Source organism: Saimiri boliviensis, chromosome 15 (assembly GCF_048565385.1).
Source record: "Saimiri boliviensis isolate mSaiBol1 chromosome 15, mSaiBol1.pri, whole genome shotgun sequence".
NCBI lineage: Eukaryota > Metazoa > Chordata > Mammalia > Primates > Cebidae > Saimiri > Saimiri boliviensis.
This window is the reverse complement of record NC_133463.1, coordinates 79,675,811-79,701,372: the sequence shown is the minus strand read 5'-3', so window position 1 is coordinate 79,701,372 and position 25,562 is coordinate 79,675,811. Positions and strand designations below refer to the sequence as shown.

General features: G+C 37.0%; 1 pseudogene; it reads left to right on the top strand.

The window, feature by feature from the left end:
- Positions 1-858: 858 nt before the first annotated feature.
- LOC101034239 (large ribosomal subunit protein mL64 pseudogene) overlaps positions 859-25,562 on the top strand; it is a 60,655-nt pseudogene continuing 35,951 nt past the window's right edge.

Genomic DNA, 25,562 nt, shown 5'->3' with positions numbered 1-25,562 from the left:
GCTATCTTCCTATTTCATCCACATGGATGAGAGCCTTAGAGAAATCCCAGTGGAGACCATGAATCACGCCCAGTTTTGAATAAATGTAAAACTCGCCAATAAAAGAAAAAAGAGTTTCCCTTTCTCTTTCTCCTAGCAAAGATTATAATTGAGTGTCATTATATGTTCTAGGGTATACATGAATTTGCAGGGCTTTCAAATAGTAAGATAATCTGATTAACACATTATATTTTTTCATGATTTATAATGAGCATTTTATGTTTTCCACTTTTGTATATTTTTGATAGTTGCAAACATCTACTCTGAGGAATGTTTTACTGTTAGTAAAAGTCAACATTGATGAAACCCTCTTTTTATTTTTTAAAAAATTGTGAAACATTAGTTCTAAGAAAATTTGGTGCTCAATAACCCCATCTACTGGAAGAAGATACACTAAACAGGCATTTCTCCCATTGTACCCTTAGAAAAAGAAAATAATTTGAGGAAATTATGCAATCTAATTTACTTCTTAAAAATTTCGCATTAGATGCTTATGAATGAGAAAACCACAGTAGATATGGCAAAAGTAGAAGCAGAGAACGTTTGGATGCCACAGCAATGATTCCAGAGAGAAATTACAGTGATATCAATGAATACAATGTACACAGAAATGAAGAGAAATATACCGATTCAAGTTAAAGATGACAGACATGCTGACAGAGTGAAAGAATACTTCTAGGTCTTTAACATGAGCAACCAAGTCAATAGTGATGCTATTCTCTGAGGTGAGAAGATCAAGATTGATACAAAGGGGCACAGGGGAAAGTAAGGATCAGTGTTTCAACTGGGTTTACGTCGTGTTTGAAATGCGTGTTAAACATGCGAGTGAAGATGGTGAATAAGTGGTTGGATATCGAAGTCTGGAGCTCAGTGAGTAGGCAGCATCGAAAAGATAAATTTAGGAATCATGGCCATCAAAATGTTACCTAAAACTATCATACTGGATTAATTCATTTTAGGAGAAACAGCGGAACCAAGAAGATCATTGCTTCCAGAAACCAGTTCCTGGAGCGGTCCAATATTCAGAGGCCAAGGAACAAAGAAAAGGTAGCAAGGAGTTTGAGTATGTTCGGGAGGGTAGGAAGAATATCAAAGAATGTGCTATCAGAGGATCCCAAGGAAGAGGGTTCAAAAAGGAAAGAAAAGTTGCTAAATAAGGCAGCATAGAGCCTTGACAAGAACCATGGGGATGGTGGCAATGACGTGCAGAAGGATTGCTGGAAAGAGGAGCAAAGAAATGGGCCAGTAGCTCTTCATGAAAGACGGAAAAAGGGAGACTTTTCAGGTGGAAGATTCCACAACATTAATAAAAATGATCATATTTTAATACATTTACTTCTCATTTTTTAAATATGTTCAAAATTTCCAAACTGTTTTGTATCTTGCTCTTTTCTAACATTATAATGGCTTTAGCTTACCAAGTTATTACAGATTCTGCATAACAAAAATTTTAAATGTATAATGATTCATTGAATTAATTTGTCATAGTTTATTATTTGAGCATTTGTGTTGCCTCTAACTTTTTGCTATTAAAAATGAATACTTTTGTGCATATTTTTTCCTCTGTTTTGGGCTATCTGTAGGTCAGTGTCTCAGAAGTGGCTTCTGAGATACATGACCAAATGGTTTTTCCAAACTACTGTAGCAATTTAAAATGCCACTCACGTGTATGAAGTTGTTACATTCACCTCACTGCCATTAGCACAGAGTCTAATTATTTGGGGAAGGTGATAATTATGGGTAAAACAAGCACGATCATGTTTTATTTAATATACCTCATGATTATTTGTAACAGTAATTTTTCCTGTGTTTGTTTTCTAGCTGGGATACATCTGTTGATGCCCTTTGCCTGTGCATTTTTTAGAATTTCATTTTGGTTCTTTAAATTGTCAGTTGAAGAGTTCCAATGTTTTACTGAATAAGTTTCCCAAGCTTGTCATTTATCTAATTACTTTAGTTACATGTTTTGCTTTGTTTGGTTACTTATGGAAGTTTTTTATTTATGTAACTAAACATGCCTGTCTAATGAATGTGTGTTCCTGTCTTAACATTCTTTTCTCATTCACAGATTGTCTGTGACAAAATTTTTACCCCAGATTTCTTCCCCCTACATCCCTTGGCGTATGTTTGAAGAAGGCAAGTTCATTAAATAATACTGTCAATTTAGACTGTTGGTACATATCAGTCAAGAACCAACCGTGCTGCCAAAATAACCATCTAATAGCATTTCTCCTAAAAGGCAAACATAGTAAAGTCATTTTTATCTATACTCAAAGCAATGTCAGAGATTGCCTGGTTTACTGGCATCAGATGCCCCTACAGTAGGAGGGTTATGTATCAAGAATAAACAGGCCAGCTGAAAGAGGAAAGGGACGCCCAGCATATTTCTTTCTGAATTCTATTAGTACAGTCCCACCAAGCTCCTGCTGTAGATTCTGTTAATAACATAAACCTCAGTTGGCTGAGTATTTACCATATGCTAAATACATTTACTTATGGTTCTAATTTATCCTAAGGCCCAGGCCTGTTTCTATCTCACACTATCCTAAGAAAATTTGTAATACATTGTTATTTTGTTTAAGCTAATTTGAGTTAGATTTCTGTCATGGAAAACCTAAGGATATTAACTAATACCATGATAACAATGACAGTGCGACTCACATCAACTGTAAATTGAGCCACCACCAATCACGGAAACACTTGACCTTAATTACCTTATTTAATTCTCACAAGATTCCTTCAAGGTGAGCATAAATATTTCCATATTAAAGATGGAAAAAATAACAGGGAGACGGACAGAGGCTGAGTAACATGTCCCGTATCATGCAGTCAGCAATGCGCAGAATTGAGATAAACATCAAGGTTAGAAACTGGTTCTATGGATCAGAGGATAACATTAACATCACTAATCTAAGCATTCATTAAATTATCTTAGAATTCAAGCACTTTTTTCTGGGTCCAAAATTTGAAAGAAAACAAAAGAAATAAAAACAAAAGAATATCTAATGCAAAAAGCCCAATTCGTTGCCTCCAGAGCACTGCAGTATCCCTTAAAAGATTCTCTGCTTGAACATCTCTGGTGGAAATGAACTTGCTGTAGAGTCCTATCCCATTAGACAGTGTTGGATATGGAAATGTGGGCTAGACTCTGAGGTGTTAAGACCTAAGCTGAAATATGGGTAAACTGTGCAATTTGGGACCCAGTTTCTTATCTCTCTGGACTTCAGTTTCTATACTTATGAAATGGGAATATTAACACAATCAGGGTTGATGGGACAATTCAGTGATTTAAGGCCTAGACCGTTTCTTACACAGTAACTCCTTGTTTTCTTCTCTTCCAGTAGTCTCTCTACATCTTAAACAACATCATGCAATTTCAGCGTTCAAAACAGCACTTCTTTGGAGTTTACATCTAAGCATAGAAGCAACTAGGTCTTGGTTTTCTCCTAATATCTTTCTTAAGAGCTCAACGTGTTTAATGAACATCTCCACCTGAATGTCCTACTGACACCTCCAGTGACGTGATTTGTTATTGAGCAGGATAAATACACGTCAGCACACCCTCACTGTATCACATGCTCATTTTCATGTCTTTAATCCTGTTTCCCAGTGTTTAACACTGTTACTAAGCTCAGATAGAGGTCTATACATGTTCATCCATGGAGCAAATTAATGATGCACATATTCAGAGTTAGAATTGGACAGCTCTACCCTGAGCAACAGTTCTAGAATGGGCCTTTTTTAAGCACTAGGGAATCAGTGGTCTCAAGAGTCACAAAGTTTACAACCTGCGAAAGTGAAAATGTAATCATCGTTTCAATCATTCACATAAGAATACAATTGTTAACTGGTGCATGGACTATGCTATGTGCTCACCAAATCTTGTTGTATAGCCCTCCTTCCTTGATCAATGGAATTTGAGTCTTCCCAGCCTTTTGCAGCTCAGTGGAGCCATGCAGCTATTTTTTGACCATGAAATGTGAGAAATGATGTGTATTTCTTCCTGGTTGAGTCAGTGTAAAACACCAAACAATTCGTCCGTTTTTTTCTTTCTCATAACAGTGAATTGACAAATCACATGTTGAGATAGTGGAGCCTCCATGATGCTGGGCCCTTGAGTGACTCTGTGGAGTGAAGTCTCTCCCTGTAAATATGCACTGGATATGGGTATATGCAGGAATTAAACATATGTTCATTTATACCACTGAAATTTTAAGGTTTCTTTGGTAACTTCAGTACAACCTATCTTATCCTGATTAACGTGGCACTTATTAGGTAACCATAAAAACGATATAATTAAAGGTAAGAAAAAAGAAATATACATTATTGGAGGAAAACATGCTTTTTAAATAAAACTTTTCTTCTAAAATGTCACTATTAATCTCAATTTTCCTAACTAATTCATGTTATTTTATAACTTAGATTGGTGGTTTAAAGGTCAGCCTCTTTAGTAAGGGTCCAGAGATCACAGCCACTAAAAAATAGCCAATTAAAACCATGTAACGTTTATATCCTGGGAAATCCGACATGAAATATTTTCTTATTAGCATTGGCTTATTGTCCCTTTTTACTTCTTAGGCTACAAAAAAATCTATCCCCTTTGACTTCTGACACGTCAGAAAACATTTTCATCTCCCTTCTCCTGGTATCTCCTGTGACGGTTCTAATTTGGATTCATTTTGAATCACACCTTTGGAGCCCATTTACATGGTGCAATAGAGCACAGAAAAAAGCAAACCCACTTATCAACCCCTTATTTCAGGCACTTTGTCTCCTTGTTTTATTTAATCCTCCTACGAGGGAGGGAAGCATCAGAGTCTCACAGTCTCATTATGCTGATGAGAAAGTTGAAGCTTGGTACATTTATGTGACTGACCCAAAGTGATGCAGGTAGCAAATGACAGAGCCAATATTCTAATTAATAAGTGTCTGATTCTAGAGCCTGCAGAACAGGGGTCAGTGCTCATTCCTGACTTTCTCTCTACCCAGTTGCCTTCAGTCATAAGAATCTGCTAAACATTGAAATGGACAACTAAACATAATTAAGTGCCTAAAAGTTTACAAAATATTTTAGAGTTGTAGCTACTTTCATTATTATTATTATTATTAGATCTTCACAAACTTCCCTGCAATTGGTTTGTTATACAGGTTACAATTTCAGGAGGCAAGTTGCCTGGTTCTGTAACTCACCAAATGTGAGGCTCAGGCACATTTCAACATCATTTCGAAACATGATTTTTCCTTTCTATAAAATGGGGAGGTGTTGCTTGTATCAACATAATAGAGTTGTTGGTAGAATTAAATGAGCTAATTGATGCCACATACATCTGGTGTTGCTTGGAACATGGCACATGCCCCGAGGGTGTCAGATTTGTTATTAATGCTGCTGTCTTATTTAGTGAAGGAAATGAAGACTCAAGGCTAAGAGATCTGTGAAAGGAGAGAAAATAAAGCATCATCTTCAGTGACTTCTCCATGTCACAGAGCCGTAATTGGTGACAAAGACAAGTCTTTTCACTAGTTGTCCACTGTTCACCTTGCCTCACCTCAACTTTGTGGGCCAAACTGTTTCTATCGGCTGGCTTATCTATCTTGCAAAACACAGAAAGGGTAAAAAATAAAATTAGATAAAATAAGACACTCTAGGTATGAAAAGTGCTGGCAGTGTTTTTGACCATAAGTTACTCTCAAGCAATAAAACTTGTTAGCTACCTGGGGAGTCAGACAAAGAAGAGTTTGAATGTGAGCCCTGCCATTTATAGTCGTGATTTGGAACAAACTATTTCCATTCTCTAATAATTAGCTTCTTTACCTAGAAAATGAGGATAATAATTATATTTACTTCATTTAATGTTTGCAATAATTAAATGTGAGAACCTAGGCAAGTGCTGCCAAAACTAAGAAAAAGATATAACAAGGTTGGCAGTTCCTATTCTCATTGCATAAATAATCTGATTTATGCAAAGTACTTAGCTCGGTACACATTCTGACACTCAGTACAAGATATCAGCTGTGATTTTGTAAAAAATGAAGGGATACAAAAATACAGTTAGAAATAACAAATTTTAGTGTTGAACAGTAGAGCAAAAAATATATAGTTAAGAATAATTTAATGTATATTTCAAAATAACTAGAACAGAAGAATCATAATGCTCCCAACACACACAAAAAACATAAATGTTTGAGCTGATGGACTTTCCAGCTACCCTGATTTGATCATTACACATTGTATACAGGTATCAAACTATCACATGTAACCCCTAAAATACATACAACTTTGATATATCTATTTAAAAATAAATTTTAAAAATTAGTATACTTTCTTATAAAATTTCAAAAAAGTTCTTGACTTTGAGAGTGAGAGAAAATGTTATTTTATAAAATGGCTGGTTGACAGATTTTGGGAAGCTTATGTTCAACATACACAGATATGCATTTGCATATGTGTATGTGTGCATGTGCAGGTGTTTGTATGTTTACAGTCATGTACCACAGAACGTTTCAGTTAATAATGGACAACATATAGAATGATGCTTCCATAAGATTATAGTACTGTATTTTTACTGTGCTTTTTCTGTGTTTAGATTATGTTCAGATACACAGATACTATTGTGTTGTAATTGCCTACAGTATTCAGTACATTAACATGCTGTACAGGTTTGTAGCCTAGGAGCAACAGGGTATACCATATAGCCTAGTTGTGCAGTAGGCTATATCACCAAGATTTGTGTAAGTACACTCTATGGTATTTTCACAATGATTAAATTGCCTACCAACACATTCCTCAGATTGTATCCCTGTGTCTAAGCAACCCATGACATATACATATATATATATATTTATATACATATAAATATATATATGTGGGTATATATATATATGTGGGGGTGTATATATATATGTGGGGGTGTATATATATATGTGGGGGTATATATATATATATTTCCAGTAATTCTGCAAGGTACTCTGTGAATGAAAAGTTGAATTGCATATGTAATAGTCTCTTGAAGAATACTTAGAATTGATATAGGCCACATAATGTAACTAATTAATGCAAATAATAAATAATCTGAGCTCAATTGTAACCCCAGAAAACTGTGAGTGTGAATATAGCTCAGAAGTGAGAGAGAATTGTAGCATGTATGTGTGTGGTAAAGAGAGATTCGAGATAGGCTTCTTTGAAGAGATTACCCTGAAGTTGGATTTGAATTAATATGTAAGATACGTATTATATATATTATTATGTGTGTGTGTGCATGTGTGTGTGTGTGTGTGTGTGTGTGTGTGTGTGTCAATGTGAGGCAATGTGAAGTATAATAAGAGAATTTCTGGAATAAGGGATGCAATGAGGAAAGAAATATGGGAGAATAAGACTAAGGAGAACAAGGGGAATGAGATGAGTGGTACAGTGGGCAAAAATACATGTGTATGTATTTATGTTTATATTTGCATATATTTATGTATGTATACGTGTGTAGATATGAGTGTGTATATATGTGTGGGTGCATGCACATCTCTGTGCATATTGGGGAAAACAAATTTGGAAAGAGAATGTAAAACCTGAATGTGAGGGACTATTTATGTCTGAAATGGTTTGGCTGTGTGTCCATACCCAAATCTTACCTTGAATTGTAATAATCCCCATGTGTCATAAGAGGGACCTAGTGGGAGGTAATTAAATCATGGGGGTGGGGGTTTCTCGTGCTGTTCTTCTGATAGCGAATAAGTCTCGTGAGATCTGATAGTTTTAGAAAGGGGAGTTAACCTGCACACGCCCTCTTTCCTGCTGCCATGTAAAACATGGCTTTGCTCCTCCCTGCCTTCTTTCATGATGGTGAGGCCTCCCCAGCCATGTGGAACTATAAGTCCATTAAACCTCTTTCCTTTATAAATTACTCAGTCTCAGGTATGTCTTTATTAGCAGCATGAGAAGAGACTAATACAATGCCTGATAATTTTTTAAATTTATTTATAGACTGGAGGAGTTAACATTTTTAAGGATGGGGTTGACAACATAAGAGCTAGAGCTCTTGGACTATAAATCTGGGAGCTGAATACAGGATGATTAGAGTAGGAGAAGGATTAGGCAAGTTAAGATGCTAATCAAGTGATATTTAGTTTAAAATACATAAAATGTTAATGTTTTAAATCATAAAACTATAGTCCATAACAAAAGCTACTTGCCAGATATTTGAGGCATCTATTTCTTTAAAGAGAGTCTCAGAACTTTAATAAGTCAAATGGAAGAAATTAGAAACAGATTTTATTCTAAAAAACTGATGTTTTAGAAATGAAGTAGAAAATTCTGTGAGAAATTACTTCTAAAGTATTAATGCATTCCAATTATTTGGTAGGATGTTGAAATTCAGATTAAAATTGGAGTGATCTTTCTCCTCCTGGCAAAAACTTTAGCTTCTGAAAAACATTGTTGAGATTCAAGTTTCACTTCCTTATTGAAAATTCATTGAATCTAGAAAATGTATCAAAATGGAAATCAACTTTTTAATGGAATTTTAATTGACATTTAGATGGATTGTCTGAAGATTACATGAGGAAATTGGAGTAAAACAATTTCCATATATGCAATAAGCACCAGATAATTATTAACTGCTATTATGTTATTATTATTGCCTTTAATCTAGTGCTTAATTCTAAATATGTGGCCTGTCCGAGGCTGCTTCTCTCTAAATATACAGTTGTGGAGATTGGTATATGGATATTTCCTTTTGAGGGGACAGTTGCTCCCCATGGGAATTTCCTCGGTTATTCAATGAAAGGCTACTTCCTGTGCACCAAATTCAAACATCTTACAGCTCATTAGGAGTATTACTATTGAAACATTTCACACTCTTTCTCTTGGGTTACAGCTTCACACAATATATTCTCATTTAATCATCCTGACACTATTTTTACAATACCTGAAAATGTTAACAGTTAGGAGCATTACATATTTTTCTGTTAATATTACTGCTACTTAAGGAAAATACCAAAATCCCAATCCAGAGTTTTCTCCTTTTTTTTTTAACTTTTATTTTATGTTTGGGGGTACAAGTGCAGGTTTGTTACACAGGTAAATGTGTGTCATGGGGGTTTGTTGTACAGATTATTTTGTCACCCAGGTATTAATCCTAGGATGCATTTGTTATTTTTCCTGATCCTCTCCCTCCTCCTAGTCTCCACCCTGTGTGTGTTGTGCATCTCTATGTGTTCATGTGTTCTCATAATTTAGCTCCCAGTTATGAGAACATGTGGTATTTGGTTTTCTGTTCCTGCATTAGTTTGCAGAGGATAACGGCCTCCAGCTCCATCTATGTCCCTACAAAGGACATGATCTTATTCTTTTTATGGCTGCATAGTATTCCATCGTGTCTTTGTACATTTTATTTATCCAGTTTGTCATTGATGGGCATTTAGGTTGATTCCATGTCTTTGCTATTGTGCATGTGACTTTATAACAAATTGACTTCTATTCCTTTTGATATTTACCCAGTAATGGGATTGCTGGATCAAATGGTATTTCTGTCTTTAGGTCTTTGAAGAATTGCCACCGTTTTCCACAATGGCTGAACTAATTTTCATTCTCACCATCAGTGTATAAATGTTGCTTTTTCTCCACAACCTCATAAGCAACTGTTATTTTTTGACTTTTTAATAATCTATTTTAAGTTCAGTGCCTTTTGCATTTTTTAGGACAGCTCATTAAATTTTTTCACATTTTGAATGAATGTAATGCTTACTCTATTTCCAAATACTAATCAGAGCACTTCCTATAAAGTGAATGGTGTGCTGGAACCAGTCTGGGAATTTTACAAGTCAGTTGTTACAAACCATTAGCTTGAAATTGAGCATGGTGGGAATATTTTCACCCCACAGAAACTGATAAACACTACAAATCTACCTCCCCCCAAAAAAGCACTGATTGTTAAACATTTACCCAAAAAACTGGAAATCACTCAGTAATTTAATGGTGAATGAATATTCTGTCTTCTAGTCAATTATCTTCCTTTGAACATATCATCCAATTTTAAAACTAAAATTATCAGTTTTCAGTTATGAACTGATGGAGTCTAAGAGAGCTCGTATTATTTTTAGAATAAATGAAAACTATCAACTTTATGTTAATGGTGAAAAATAAAGTCTATCCATTTAATTAATGTTAAAATTATACATTTTTAAATAGAAGTACTTTGAAGATTGGGTATAATTCTAATGCCTTTTTGCTTAAGTTTTTCGAACAAAATTAGTACTGTAAATTATCCACACTCGGATGTGGATAATGATTCCCTCATCATGGAAGTCACTGTAATATTTTCCTGCTGGAGGTTTTGGAGAGCTCAGTTTACCTCCTGGGATTCACTGCCCTCAGCATGTGCCCAAAGAACAATCAGGCATTCTACTGATACAATGATTTCAAATGGTATTGCCAATTAGTAAAGATTAGTAAAGGGATCATTTATGCAGCCTTTGGGCCTGGGAAGAAGATAGTTGACCTTGAGTTTGGAAGAAAATTGTACAGAAAGATTTTGATATTCTGCCTAAGATAATCTGAGTGTGCTTTTATACTATTGAAGGAGCTCTGTTGTTTCATTTACCATAAAGGTTGCAGCATGCATTTCTTAGGCTGAAAGAATGAGAAAGGAACCTTACTATAGCCTTGTGAAGTATTACCATCATTTTATACGTGGGATAACTAAAGCTCAGAAGAGTTAAGCAACTCATGTAGAATTATGCAATTAGTGAGTTTAAAAAGGAGCAAAGAAACATGAGAGAATAGGAATGTGGAGTAAATGGAGAATGAGTTAGCACTACAGCGGGGCATACAGACACAATGAATACATGTCTGTTTATATGTATATGAATTATAAAATGTGTGTGTGTCTGTGTCTGTGTCTCTGTGTGTGTGTATATAAAACCCCGGTACTCAACATAAATATTAAAGGAATATATAAGGCACATATAGGCATCTGCACATTGTATTTTACTTAAACCTTACAGCAATCTTTGTGTCAGAGACAAGGTCAGTGAGGTTTAGGGAGGTTAAGTAATGTCTGAGTAAATGTATGAGCCATAAGCATATAGTCAGATTACACCATCATATTTAGCAGCATTTATTTGTGATTTAACTGGGCTACAGGGTTAGAGTAGATTGGTGGTTGGTAAGTTCTATTCAGAGCCAGGAGAGGTGATATCTTTGTCTATTGTACATGCACATAAGAATGGTGTCAGCCAGCCTGAAACCCCATGAAAATGCATTGGTGACAGTGGAGGCCTGACCCTAAACCTCAAGGTTCCTTCACAGAGAGAAGAACATGACATAGAGAGAACTGGTGGTTTGTCATCAGCTCTCTTTATTGGTTGCATAACCTTTGCTCATGGAAATGAAGGAGAAAGACAGGCTTCTGCGGAGCCTGGTTCTAGAAACTAAGGAACAGGAAAGAGCTGCAGTATTGCAACTAGGCATCCCTATACAAGAGGACGATATTCTGGCATGTTAATAGTTATCCCTGAGTAAAGAGGAAAGGACAAGAGGTAGCAAAATAATAATTCAAAAAGTAAAAGAAAAAGGGAGGAAAGAGAGAGAAAGACATTTATCAAATCATTACTCCATCCCAGACACTATTTATAAGTTAATTAATTTGATATTCATGGCAGATCCATAACATAAACATATCAATGTGAATATCGAATTTATTTACATGCAAGATACTCAGGTAAAAAGTGGTTAATTAGCTTGATCACAGAGCTACAAAATAATGGGTTTGGGTCCAAATACAAAGCACTATAACTCCAAATAAAAAGAGTTCTTATTTGTGAATACTCTAGACCTGAGAGACACAGAGTATTTAACTGACATTTAAGAATCATGACAATATTGCAGAGCAGGGACTGAAATCCTTCTTTTATGACTAAAAAATCTGAGACAAGAGGACATACTAGTCTTTTTCAAAGTCATGTGTATAAGTGACGGTCTCAGGATTTGAAAACTGGTATTCCTGACTATAAAGCTTATGAGCTTTTTTTCTTATTATATTCTCACTATTGCGGGTAAACTATTTCCACAAGCATATCATCCTTTAAGACCATAGCTCTTCTTCCTGAAATTGCAAAGTACTTCTAGCAACTTAGAGCTCTTAAAGTCAATGTCTCAAGCATGAGTGACCTCAAAGCATTTTTATTATTAATGATGTCATGATTTTCTCCACAGCAACACTTTTTATGTCCTAGATTTTGTGAGTGAAAAAGATTAAAGCCACATGGAAGGAAGTTGCACTCCAACCTGGGTAACAAGAGTGAAACTCCGCCTCAAAAAAACAAAACAAAACAAAACAAAAAAACAGACATTTTTATTTTTCCAAAGCACAATTTTGAAAAGACTGGCATTTTAGAAATACCAAGAAATTAATAATTATAAAGCCTAACACACTCAGGGTGCTAGCAAAGGACATGGAGACTTACAATGACTGTGTCATATTTATACAGTCGGAAGTGGGGGACAGAGGGTAAGAACTGTTCTCTATGGTATTTTCTACCAGTGACATTTTACAAACTTCTGCACTTGACAAGTTCAATTAGGAAGACAACAACACTCTTAGATGATGTTCATACCTTAGATAAAATGCGAAGTGTTTTACATAACTCACCTCAATTCATCCTTATAATATCCTTGGTAGAGAACCGATTGCTTAATGAATTTAACTCTTTCCTCCCATAGCTAACAAGTGGCTGGACTCGAATTTGAACTTGACCCCACCTGACACCAAAGTTTTGCATTCAGAATAAGCACATTTAATTAGACCATTCATCTAAGGGTTGCTCACATACATTTGTTTCCTAGAGTTCTCTGTTCTTCTGGTTTAGCTATTAAAAAGCATAATGAGTCTATTCCTGAGTAAGGTGAGCAAAGGGCTATGAAAAGGCGAAAGGGCACATTAAAAATAACTACATTAAGCATATCACTTCCCTTCACTGGACCTCAACTTCCTCATGTGCAGCAGGGAGATTTTAAAAGATAACTGCAGTGCTCTTCTTCAAGGAAACATGTTTGAGAGGCACCTGGGTGAAGGAAAGTGGGTGCCCGTTTCATGTCACCAGTGAGCAAAGTCTATCTCAGCTGTGACACTTGCCAGCTCCATGACTCTGGGCAAAAGATTGCATCTATTTGCACCTTCCCTCAACTTTAAAATAGGAATAAAAACACGTAACCTGTGAATTACCATAGACTTAATGGGAAAAATGTGTTGAAAATATGCCATACAATTTGTGGAAAATATGACCAATACATTTAGTTTTCTTTCATTTCCCAGTTGACAAGAACCTTGTGAGAGCTGCTTGAAAGAATAAAGAAGGAAGAAGATCAACTCTTCAGATGAATTATATAAGGCAGACCACTGACACACGAAAATATAACATCTCCTTCTCACTGTTTTTGTTTCTGTTTTCTCTAATAAGCAGAATGAAAATGAATAAATCCAGGAATGAGAAAGTCACATTAGTTAGGAAAAATAAAAACCCAAGGAAGATTATGAGAAAAAACTTTATCTTATCCCTTCCTTTGGCACCCAGCTGAGTATTCCTGTCTACTTATTCATTAAAGAACTATTAATTTGGAACTAATTGTCAGATCCTGTGGCTGGCTCCAAGAGTAAATGGGAACCTAGATAAAGTCCCTGTCCTCAAGGTGCTAAAGGTAAGACCTTAGGGATACAAGCAAATAGTTTTTTATTTTAATATGGTGCAAAAAATATGTGCTCTGATAAGGTCAGGACAACTCGCACATAGCCTGTATCTGAGAGGCCAGGGGGAGCAATGACATATAAAACTAGAGAAGAAACCACATTTTACTGAAGAGAAAAATGGAAGGACCATGAAGCACTGATGCTTTGTCCTGGGAACGGGATGAATGGATAGGAGAGCCTTCAATGCCTACGCAGAGATCTAGGTCTTTATTTCAAGGATCTAGAGCATTCAAGAGGTAATGTGACATGGCCAAAATCAATTGCTACAGCATCATGTGCAAACAGTCTGTGTGTGTGCGCTATTTCACAATTTATTACTTCGAGACATTTTCGTCTGACTTTAGAACTCTAGAACACTTCTACCCAACCTTCTCTCCATCCTTCATCTGCTGGTGTCACACACTCTCTGCCTTCCATGGCTCCCTCCCCATTTTATCTCATAGGCATTTTTCCTAATTAGATGATAAAATGTGTAATCGAATTTTGACATCTTCTTCTTGGAAGGTATGGAATAAGAGAGTCTCTTTCCTAAATCCTGTGACTACCAGAAGATAAAGTCACGATTCCTCAGCAAAGAACACACAACCATGTACAGCTATCACTAGCCAACACCCATTTCAAGCTGTGTCTAATCACACATGAATCCAGACGCCCCGCTGATCATCACCCACTCCTTCTTCTTCTGTCCTTTGTGCATGCCATCCCCTTTCTCATTTCTGGAATTCCCTCTTTTCTCTTGCCTACCTGGGAAACTTATCGTTATTCAGAAATGTGCTCAATCACCCTCTCTCACCCCCAACTGTAGGAGGGGCACAATGTACAATGATGTTCCTATCACCCTCACAGCACTCTGCTGAGGTCTATTGAAGTTTTGGCCACAAGGTGGGATGGCTTTTTTTTTCCTTACGTGTTTGGCCCCAACCTGGACTAATGATCTTAAAAGGCAAGCCACAGCCTCCATATCACTTCCTATTCTGTCAATTGGGAGGAAAGTAATGAGGCTGTTTTGAAGAGAGAGACCTGTATTTAAATTCTGGCTAAATCACTTATTGCTTGCTTGACTTAGATCATGTGACTTAGTTTTTTGAAGCCAAATGTGGCTTCTCTGGCAAATGAGGATAATAACACTAAGGATGCCCTTAGTGTTGTTGACTGCTACAAAGAACATCATGCTACAAAGACCTGCTACAAAGACTATCATGCTTACTCCTTTGTGTGGTGACTCCTGCATATTCCTAAACTCTGATGTTTGATTTGATGTGCAACTAGATGGGATTTTGGGGTTGCATCCTTGGAGGGAAGTATGCTAGATAGAAAGTGAACCAAATATTTGGCAATTAAAAGAGGAACCACATAACTTATTAATTATGCCGCCCAAATATTTCTGGGTCCCTCTTTTTCCAGGCAGATGGTAGGATTGCAATCCTTGGCTTCTTGGAAGTAATTGTGGCCACGTAACTTCCTTTGGTGGATGGAGTATGATCAGGCCTTATAGGTTCCTTCTGGGCAGAGTGTTAAAGGCTGGGATGGGATCCAACTTCTCTCTCTCCCCCTGCTGTGCATCTGGTGATGTTCTAGACAGTGGCTGTTCCATCAGTCTGCTTCCTAGGGGGAGGGCACTGAAGAACAGTGCCAGAGCCAACCCACCATGAACTTGTTCATAAGCGAGAAATAAGCCTCTATTATTTTCAACCACTGAAATTGTGGGGCTGTTTGTCACACATGGTAGGAAAAATTTGAAGTGGTCTTGTTGTGTTTGCTCCCTGGTGTTACTCCCAGTCCCTTACACAGCAAAAGGGGTTTTGCAGATGCAATTAAGACTGTAAGTAATCGATAAAAATATTACCTGGGTGGGCCTAATCATGAGTCCTTTAAGAGAGTCGTCTCTGGCTGGAGGCAGAAAAAAATCAGATTTGAAGTATGAGGGGCACTCAATGCCAGGGAGATTTTCTGCTGCTGAGATGGGAGGGATCATATGGAAGGACCTGAGAATAGCTTCTAGGAGTAAAGAGTGACCCCAAACAAATAGCCAGCAAGAAATTGTCATCAGCCAACAACTCAAATGAGCTTGGAAGTGAATTATTTCCCAAAAACTCCAGATAGACACCCCACCCTCCAGATACTTCTATTTAAGCCTTGTGAGACCATACAGAGAGAACTAAGACTCATGAAGATTTCTGATCTATGCACTAATAAGCTATGAACTAATAAACAGGTGACTTTTAAGCTGCTCAGTTTGTGCATGCATCTGTGATGCAGCTATGGGAAACTGACACATTAAAACACCACATCCTAACCTGCCCAGACTGATACACAATTCAGATTTGTAGTGAGGACGATTCCACTGTAAATGTTTTTAAGGCGAAGACTATGTCTTAAAGCATGTTTATTCAGAGCCTAGAAAAGTGCCCAAAAATGATGTGTGCTTATTACTTATGAGTTTAACCAAACTGAGAAAATAAGATTAATGCAATGTGTTTAGCAAAGTATCAGATGTATACTTAATAAAGTTTTTTGTAAGCATGTTGTAACAATCACTGGTGTAGACTGAAAAATGTATCACAGTTTTGAGAAACAGTTTACTCTTTTCTTCATTCTTTCAAACCACACAGTAGCAGTATATATACATGTAAAAACATATATATATATATATATATATATATATATATATATATATATACACATCCACGTATGTACACACATATACATATACTATACCTGAATATGTAATATGGGAATAAGCAAAAGTACATCCTTGAGAGGAATGGGTTACTAATGTTTTCAGTTCCTCAAGAATCATTCTCTGAACTCTCAGAGTAGATGGCGTAGGCGGGGTCTTCTGGTTATCTTTTTTCAAAGCATCCTCTATCATTCCTCTAAGAAATTTTCTCAACTATGATCAACTTATTATTAGTGTAATTGACTACTTAAAGTCTGCCTATTCCCTCTAAATAGAGAAACCATGTTTAGTTGATTGGAGTTGTTGTTTTTCTGTGACATCTCCTAGTTCCCGACATATAGTAAGAGTTCGATGTAAAATCCCAACAGAGAAGAGGTGTGAACCAGGAAGGAACAGAGTCAATTCAGTAATGTAAATGCTACATAACACTGGACTTATTCTTCCAAGGATATGTAAAGGAAGAGGAACGCTGGTCAGTATGCTACATGACATTAGGACATCACTCTGTGTAAGGGATCTAGCAAAAGCTAGTTGAGTTTCTAGGGCTCTAATAAAATGAGCTTGGGTTCAGGGGGACTGGAGGACAAGCAAAAAAAAAAAAATCCAAGAGGCAAATTCTGGCCTTCAGATTGGCCTGATACAATGAGGGTTGTAGGAAAAACTGATTAGAAACCAAGTGGGCTCCAAGTTGATTCATTCTGAGATTCTAGTGTCAAATCTGTTTGACAACTGTGACCTAGCACTAGAGAAACAAATTGTTTCTGTGTCAGGAGATCAGATGTGGGGCTGGGGAAGGGAATTAATTTTAAGCCTCATAAGATGCTCAATAACTATAGACAACACTTACTTAGTGAGTCGGGAATAGAAACTGGTTGGGCACTTGATGTGTTGTCATATTTTATCTGTAGAGAAACTCTTAGAGGGAAGTACTAACAGAATCTTCATTTTAAATATGAGAACATGAAGCACCGTTTCCCAAAATTATAAAGCCAGTATTAAGGTCATAAGACTGGTCAGTGGTAAAACATGGCAGTCTGCATGCTGAAGCCACACCCTAACATAATCTCAGTGTGAGGTGATGACAGGGAGTGTGTGTTGGAAGCCACAAATAGAGATGAAATCTGGTCCTACTATTTTGCAGCTGGGCTAACCTAAACAAATTTATTAACCTTTCTGAGCCTTGTTTGTCCTTTGTCCTTTTCTGCAAAGCAGGCACAATTATACTTAAGTCCAGGAGTGGCGATGGCATTATATAATCATAAGTATAGAAAGTGTTCAACAGAGCAGATTTTCAACACATGTTACATAGCCCTCTTCTACCTCTTTAGGGATTGATTTAGGCATCAGAAATGGCCTTTATCTACATGGAAGATCCTCAGACCTTGCCCAGCTGGGAAAGTCAAGGAAAAAGAGAAGTGAGATGATCAAGACTTGCCTGCCTTGCTATTTCCGGCCTATTTGCTTGCTGCTGAATGAAGAGTGCTTAGCTTACAGAGTTTTTATGAAGATCAAATGAGATCATTTTTATGAGAGTGCTCTACAAATGTAATGTAAGGATATGTCAGGTATTATTATTCCTTCAATTCTGTCTCATTCAACAGAATAAAAGAGAGACAGAATCCCAAAGCCCGAGCATTGTTAGGAGACAGATTTGTGTTTTCAATTGTTCTTCTTGGAAATTCTAAAAGTAGTTTGAGTCTGAATGAGTATTGAAGCGGATTTCAATTTCCTTTTAAATTCAGAGATGCCAAAACTCTGTGATTTAGGCTCCCTGGAAAAACCACGGAAGCTATCTTCCTGCTCTTAGTTTTAATCAAGTACTTGCTACTCAGCTGAAAGTAAAAAAATAATGTACTCAATCATGGTTAACCATTTTAGAAATATGGTCAAGTTCACCCATTGAGGAACTGCTCTGATTTGAAGAACCAAATTCATTATGTTGTTTTCCAAGTCCCTTTATAGTCTGAAAGCTATTTTATCTTTCATTCTGCCTTTTCCCTTCAGCTTCCAGTCCCAACTTTGCACTGATCTACTCACCACTCAGTTGATATATCTTCAACCCCATGCCTCTGTGCTTTAATTCTCATTTTTCCCCCGCATAGAATGAATGCCTTTGCCACCACCAGCCTTCCCACACCATATATAGAATTCTCAATTCTGAAATCTCACTTATCCTTGAGTTATAACTTAAATGCCCCCTACACTCCAAAGTCTTCCTTCTCTGTCTTATTCTCAATCAGAATTTATGTTTTCTTCTTCTATGTTTCCCTTGGAGTCATTTATCCAGCCAACCATCCCCTCCCTCCATTCTCCCATTCATCTCTCCATCCATCCTTCTCTTTCTCTCTTTGTCCATCATACAGTGTCTGACAGTCTTCTGTATTCCTGGCACTGTCCAAAATCCTAAAGCCCTACAGAAGGGTTGAAAAACAAATGAACAAATAAAAGCTTACTGCTCAGTCTTCAAATGACCCTTTCTTTAATATCAGAAATCATGAACTATTGTGGTCACAGTGAGAAGATAAGAAAATACAGCTGAAAGTAGAAAAATATTTTTTAATGGGAAAATCAAATAAGACTGCAGATAGGAGGTGATATTCCCCATCTACCTCTTTTGAAGAATGAATATGAAATTGTCATATGGCACACCTAAATTGCAGCAATTTTCACACTATTATATGCTACTTAAATATGTGGTTTCCATTATTCTGGGAGTCAGTGGAGAGTATGTTGTATTTTTTGTAGATACTGGATATTCATCCATTGTCAGACGTATAGTCGCAGATATTATCTCCTATTTCGCAGGTTATTTGTTTACTCTGTTGTTATTTCTTTTCTTGCCAACTGTTTTTTCTTTTATTTATTTATTTTTATTTTCATTACACTTTAAGTTCTGGGGTACATGTGCAGAATATGCAGGTTTGTTACACAGGTCTAAATGTGCCGTGGTGGTTTGCTGCATCATCACCCCATCATCTACATTAGGTATTTCTCCTGATGCTATTCCTCTCCTATCCCCTAGCCCCTGCTATCCTCCCCTAACCCCCCACCCCCCGACAGGCCCTGGTGTGTGATGCTTCCCTCCCTGTGTCCATGTGTTCTCATTGTCCAACACCCACTTATGAGTGAGAACATGCAGTGTTGGATTTTCTATTCTTGTGTCAGTTTGCTGACAATGATGGTTTCTAGCTTTATCCATGTCCCTGCAAAGGACATGAACTCATCCTTTTTATGGCTGCATAGTATTCCATGGTATATATGTGCCACATTTTCTTTATCTGGTCTATCATTGATGAGCATTTGGGTTGGTTCCAAGTCTTTGCTATTGTGAACAGTGCTGCTATAAATACATGTGTGTTGTGATTTATTTTGCTTTTCAGAAACTTTGTAGTGCAACTATGTCTCATTTATCTATTTTTTTTTGTTCTGTTGCTTTTTTTTTTTTTTTTTTTTTTTTTTTTTTGAGACAGAGTCTCACTCTGTCACCCAGGCTGGAGTGCAATGGCATACTTTTGGCTCACCACAACCTCCACCTCTCAGGTTCAAGCGATTCTCCTGCCTCAGGCTCCTGAGTAGCTGGGATTACAGGCATGTGGCACTATATCTGGCTAATTTTTTTTTTTTAGTAGAGATGGGGTTTCACCATGTTGGTCAGGCTGGTCTCAAACTCTTGACCTTATCATCTGCCCACCTAGGCCTCCCAAAGTACTGGGATTACAGATGTGAGCCACTGTGCCCAGTTGCATTTGTTTTTCAAATCTTATTTAAAACTGTTTTGCCTAAACTAACATTCAGAAGACTTTTCCCTAGGTTTTCATTTAGTATTTTTATAGTTTTGGGTTCAGTATTTAATTTATCTAGAGTTTTATTATCATATATGGAGAAAGGGGTTCAATTTCTTCTGTGTGTGACAATTTAATTTTTTCAGCACCATTTATTGAAAAGAGTACTCTTTTTTGGTGTATGTTTTTGCTATTTGTCAAGGATCAGTTAGTTGTATTTGCAAATATCATGCTGTTTTACTTACTACAGCCTTATACTATAATTTGAAGTCAGGAAATGGGATGCTTCTAGATTTATTCTTTTTGCTTATGATTTCATTGGGCAACATCAGCCACAACAACAACTAAAAACTCTATTAAAAAGTGGCAGAGGACATGAATAGACGTTTTTCAGAAGAAGACACACAGATGGCCAAAAAGCATATGAAAAAATGCTTAATATATCTAATCATCAGAAAAATGTAAATCCAAACCACGAGATACCATCTCACACCAGTCAGAATGGCTATTAAAAAGATAAAAAATAACAGATGTTGGCAGGATGCACAGAAAAAGAAATGCTGATACGCTGTTGGTGCTAACCTAGATTAGCACAACCTCTATGAAAAACAATATGGCGATTTCTCAAAGAACTAAAAATAGGACTAGCATTTGATCTAGCAATCCCACTATTGAGTATCTACCCAAAAGAATGTAAAATTAACTCCAGATGGATTAAAGACTTAAACATAAGACCTAATACCATAAAAACCCTAGAAGAAAACCTAGGCAAAACCATCCAGGACATAGGCATAGCCAAGGACTTCAAGACTAAAATGCCAAAGGCAATGGCAACAAAAGCCAAAATAGACAAATGGGATCTAATTAAATTCCAGAGCTTCTGTACAGCAAAAGAAACAATCATTAGAGTGAACCAGCAACAAACACAATGGCAAAAATTTTTGCAATCTACCCATCTGACAAAGGGCTAATATCCAGAATCTACAAAGAACTAAAACAGATTTACAGGAAAACAAACAAACAAACAAATCCATCCAAAAATGGGCAAAGGATATGAACAGATACTTTTCAAAAGAAGACATACAGGAGGCCAACAAACATATGAAAAAATGCTCATCATCACTGGTCATTAGAGAAATGCAAAGCAAAACCACACTGAGATATCATCTCATGCCAGTTAGAATGGTGATCATTAAAAAATCTGCAGACAACAGACGATGGAGAGGATATGGGGAAACAGGAACACTTTTACACTGTTGGTGGGAGTGTAAATTAGTTCAACCATTGTGGAAGACAGTGTGGCTATTTCTCAAGGACCTAGAAATAGAAATTTCATTTGACCCAGCAATCCCATTACTGGGTATATATCCAAAGGACTATAAATCATTCTATTATAAAGACACATGCACACGCATGTTCATCGCAGCACTGTTTACAATAGCAAAGACCTGGAACCAATCCAAATGTCCATCAATGATAAACTGGACAAGAAAAATGTGGCACATATACACTATGGAATACTATGCAGCCAAAAAAATGATGAGTTTGTGTTCTTTGTAGGGACATGGATGAACCTGGAAACTATCATTCTCAGCAAACTGACACAAGAACAGAAAATCAAACACCACATGTTCTTACTCACAGGAGGGTGTTGAACAATGAGAACACGTGGACACAGAGAGGGGAGCATCACACACTGGGGGAAGTTGGGGGGCTAGGGGAGGTATAGTGGGAGGAAGGGTGGGGAAGAATAATGTGGGGACAAATGTCAGCTATAAGTGATATGGGGATGTTGGTAGCAAAACACCTTGCCATGAATGTACCTATGCAACAATCTTGCACAATCTGCATATTTACCCCAGAATCTAAAGTACAATTAAAAAAAAAAAAAGAAATGAAATTCCATTCACAATTGCCACAAAAGCATAAAATACCAAAGAATACAGCTAACCAGGTAACTGAATGGTCTCCACAAGGAAAACTACGAAATACTGATCTAAGAAATCAGAGATGACATAAATAAATGAAAACATATTACATGCTCATGAATAGGAAGAATCAATATAATTAAAGTGCCCATACTGCAAAAAGAAATTTATAAATTCAATGCTATTCCTATTAAGCTACTGAAATTCTCCACAGTACTAAAAAAAAACTATTTAAAAATTCCTATAGAACCAAAAGAGTGCCCAAATAGCCAAGGAAATCCTAAGCAAAAAGAACAAAGCTGAAGGCATTATGCTACCCAACATCAAAATATATTGTAGGGTTACAGTAACCAAAACAGCATGATACTAGTTCAAAAACAGACACATAGACCAATGCAACAGAAGAGAGAGCACAGAAATAAGGTCACACATGTATAACTATCTGATCTTTGACAAAGTTAACAAAAACAAGCAATGAGGAAAGATCTTCCTGTTCAATAAATGGTGCGAGGATAACTGACTAGTCATATGCAGAAGATTAAAACTGGATCCCTTCCTTATACCATACACAAAAATCAACTAAAGATGGATTAAAGACTTAACTGTAAACCCCGAAACTATAAAAACCCTAAAAGACAACTTAGGCCACACCATTCTGGACACAGGACCAGGCAAAAGCAATCACAACAAAAGCAAAATGGAGAAATGGGATATAATTAGACTAAAGAGTTTCTTCACAGCAAAAGAAACTGTCAACAGAGTAAACAACCTGCAGAATGTAAGAAAATATTCACAAACTGTATATGACAAAAGATCTGATATGCAGCATCTATTAGGAACCTAAACAAATTTAGAAGAAGAAAAAAAAAAACTTAATAAGTAAGCAAAAGACATGAGCAGACACTTTTCAAATGAAGACATACATGCAGCTAACAAGCATACCAAAAAAATGTGCAACATCACTGATCATTAGAGTAATGCAAATCAAAACCACAATGAGATACCATCTCACACCAGTTGCAATGGCTATTACTAAAAAAAAGTCAAAAAATTGCAAATGCTGGCAAGGTTGGTGGGAGTGTAAATTAGTTCAACCATTGTGGAAAACATTGCAGTGATTTCTGAAAGAACTAAAAACAGAACTACCATTCAACCCAGCAATATCATTACTGGGTATATATCAAGAAAAATACAAATGATTCTGTCATAAAGGCACATACACATGTATGTTCATTGCAGCACTGTCCATAATAGCAAAGACATAGAATCAACCTAAATGTCCATCAACGGTAGACTGGATAGAGAAAATGTCATATATATATATATATATATATATATATATATATATATATATATACACACACACACACACACACATACACACACACACACACACACACACACACACACAAACCATGGAATACTATGCAGCCATTAAAAAGAATGAGATCATGTTCATTGTGGGAACATGGATGGAGCTGAAGGCCATCTAATGCAGGAACTAATGAAGCAACAGAAAACCAAATACTGCATGTTCTCACTTACAAGTGGGAGCTAAATGATGAGAACACATGGACACAAAGAGGGGGAAGACACACACAGGGGCCTATCAGAGCATGTAAGTAGGGATGACAGAGAGGTTCAGGAAAAATAATTAATGGGTACTAGGCTTAGTACCTAGGTAACAAAATAATCTATACTGCAAAGCCCTGTAACACAAGTTTATCTATATAACAAACCTGCACAGGCACTTCTGAACTTAAAATATTTTTTTAAAGACTTCTGCGTCATGCTTAGTAACTAGTATTTCATCTTGGATGTTGTAAGCAGAACAAGAACATTTTCAGATTAGTTTTCTTTACTGACCACTCTGATGGCACTGCAGATAATAGAACAGAGAGAATGCAGCTGGCTGAAGGGAGCCCAGAGAGTTACCGCAATAATCCAGGCACAAGGAGAGATGATGGGGCCATGGTTTGAATGTCCCCTGCAAAACTTCATTTTGAAATCTGTTTGTTATTGTGACAGTACTAAGGGGTAAGACTTTAAGAGATGATTAATGACAAGGGCTCTGCCCTCGTGAATTGATTAACATTGTTATCATGAGAGTGAGTTAGTCATTATAGTAGTGAGATTTTAACAAAAGCATTAATTTCAGACCTCCATTCTCTCTCTCTCACGCTTGCCTGTCTTTCTGCCTTGTTTATGCAGTACAAAGGCTTCTGTCAGAAGCCAGCACGATGCTCTTAGACTTCCCAGTCTCAAGAACGTGAGCCAAATAAATTCCTGTTTGTTAAAACTTACCCAGTCTCAGGCATTCTATTATAGCTGCAAAAAGTAGACTAAGGCAATGGGCCTGAAGCTAAGGTCGTGACAGTGGAGAAGTCTAGACAGGGGCCATTTGAGAGACATTAGGAGTCACTGCAAGTTGATGACTGTCTTTGGATGGTGAGCAGAGGGAGGGAAGAAGTTGAGGTTGATCTTCCAGGTTTTGCTTCAGACAATGGGAAGCTGGAAACACCAGCATGAGCAACACTCAAAAGAGAAAATGGACGAGGCACTTGTGGAACCTGAATTGGTGATATCCTGCTGATGGATGTATGAGTCTGAAGTTAAGATTAAGTTCTGGTCTTGAAATAGAAACTTAACCATAGTTAGTAAAGACCTGATAATTAAAGCCATGTGGCTGGTGGAGTAACCCAGAAAGAAGACGGAGTTTGCAGAGGGAAGAGAGACTTTGGCATGTATAAATGATGGAAAGGAGCTGGAAGAGAAAAGAACTAAAGGTATACAAGGATGGTGGAGTCTAATCACTGCAGCAAGGTTCCTGAGAGGGGAATTCAATCCACAATGCTAGAAGGTTAGCTTTATTTGGAGAAGGACACATTGTCTGTTGTGTCAGAAGGGAATGGGGAAAATACAGAGGCAGATGCAGGTAAGATGTGGGAGTTGTACCTCGTATTTTCTCAGTGAAGTAGGAGGCAAGTTGATGTAATTAGATCGAGAAAGGAAGGTTTGAATGATCAGAGATTAGGGAAAAAAAAATAAACTGAGGTTTGAAATGAAGGTGCTCCAAAGCAGTGTGCAGCAACTGGTTAGAGCGAGAGGGGAAAAGCAAACCGTAATTTCAGGAAAACCAGTATATGCAGTAGAGCATGACAGGAGAGAATTAAGGCTGTTACACCACCTGTACCTTCAGTATTCCCTGATTTTAACATCTGCCTCATCCAGTCCCCAGTGGTACCAGCAACCATCATAAAGACTCATGTTGAGGCATGGCGCCAACTTCCAGAGCATCTAACATCTGCTTTTGTTCATTTGCTACTAGACTTCAGTTCCCTTTTGAACCAGCACTGTGAAACATTTTAGATGAACTGAGAAACAGTAGAGCTTTCAT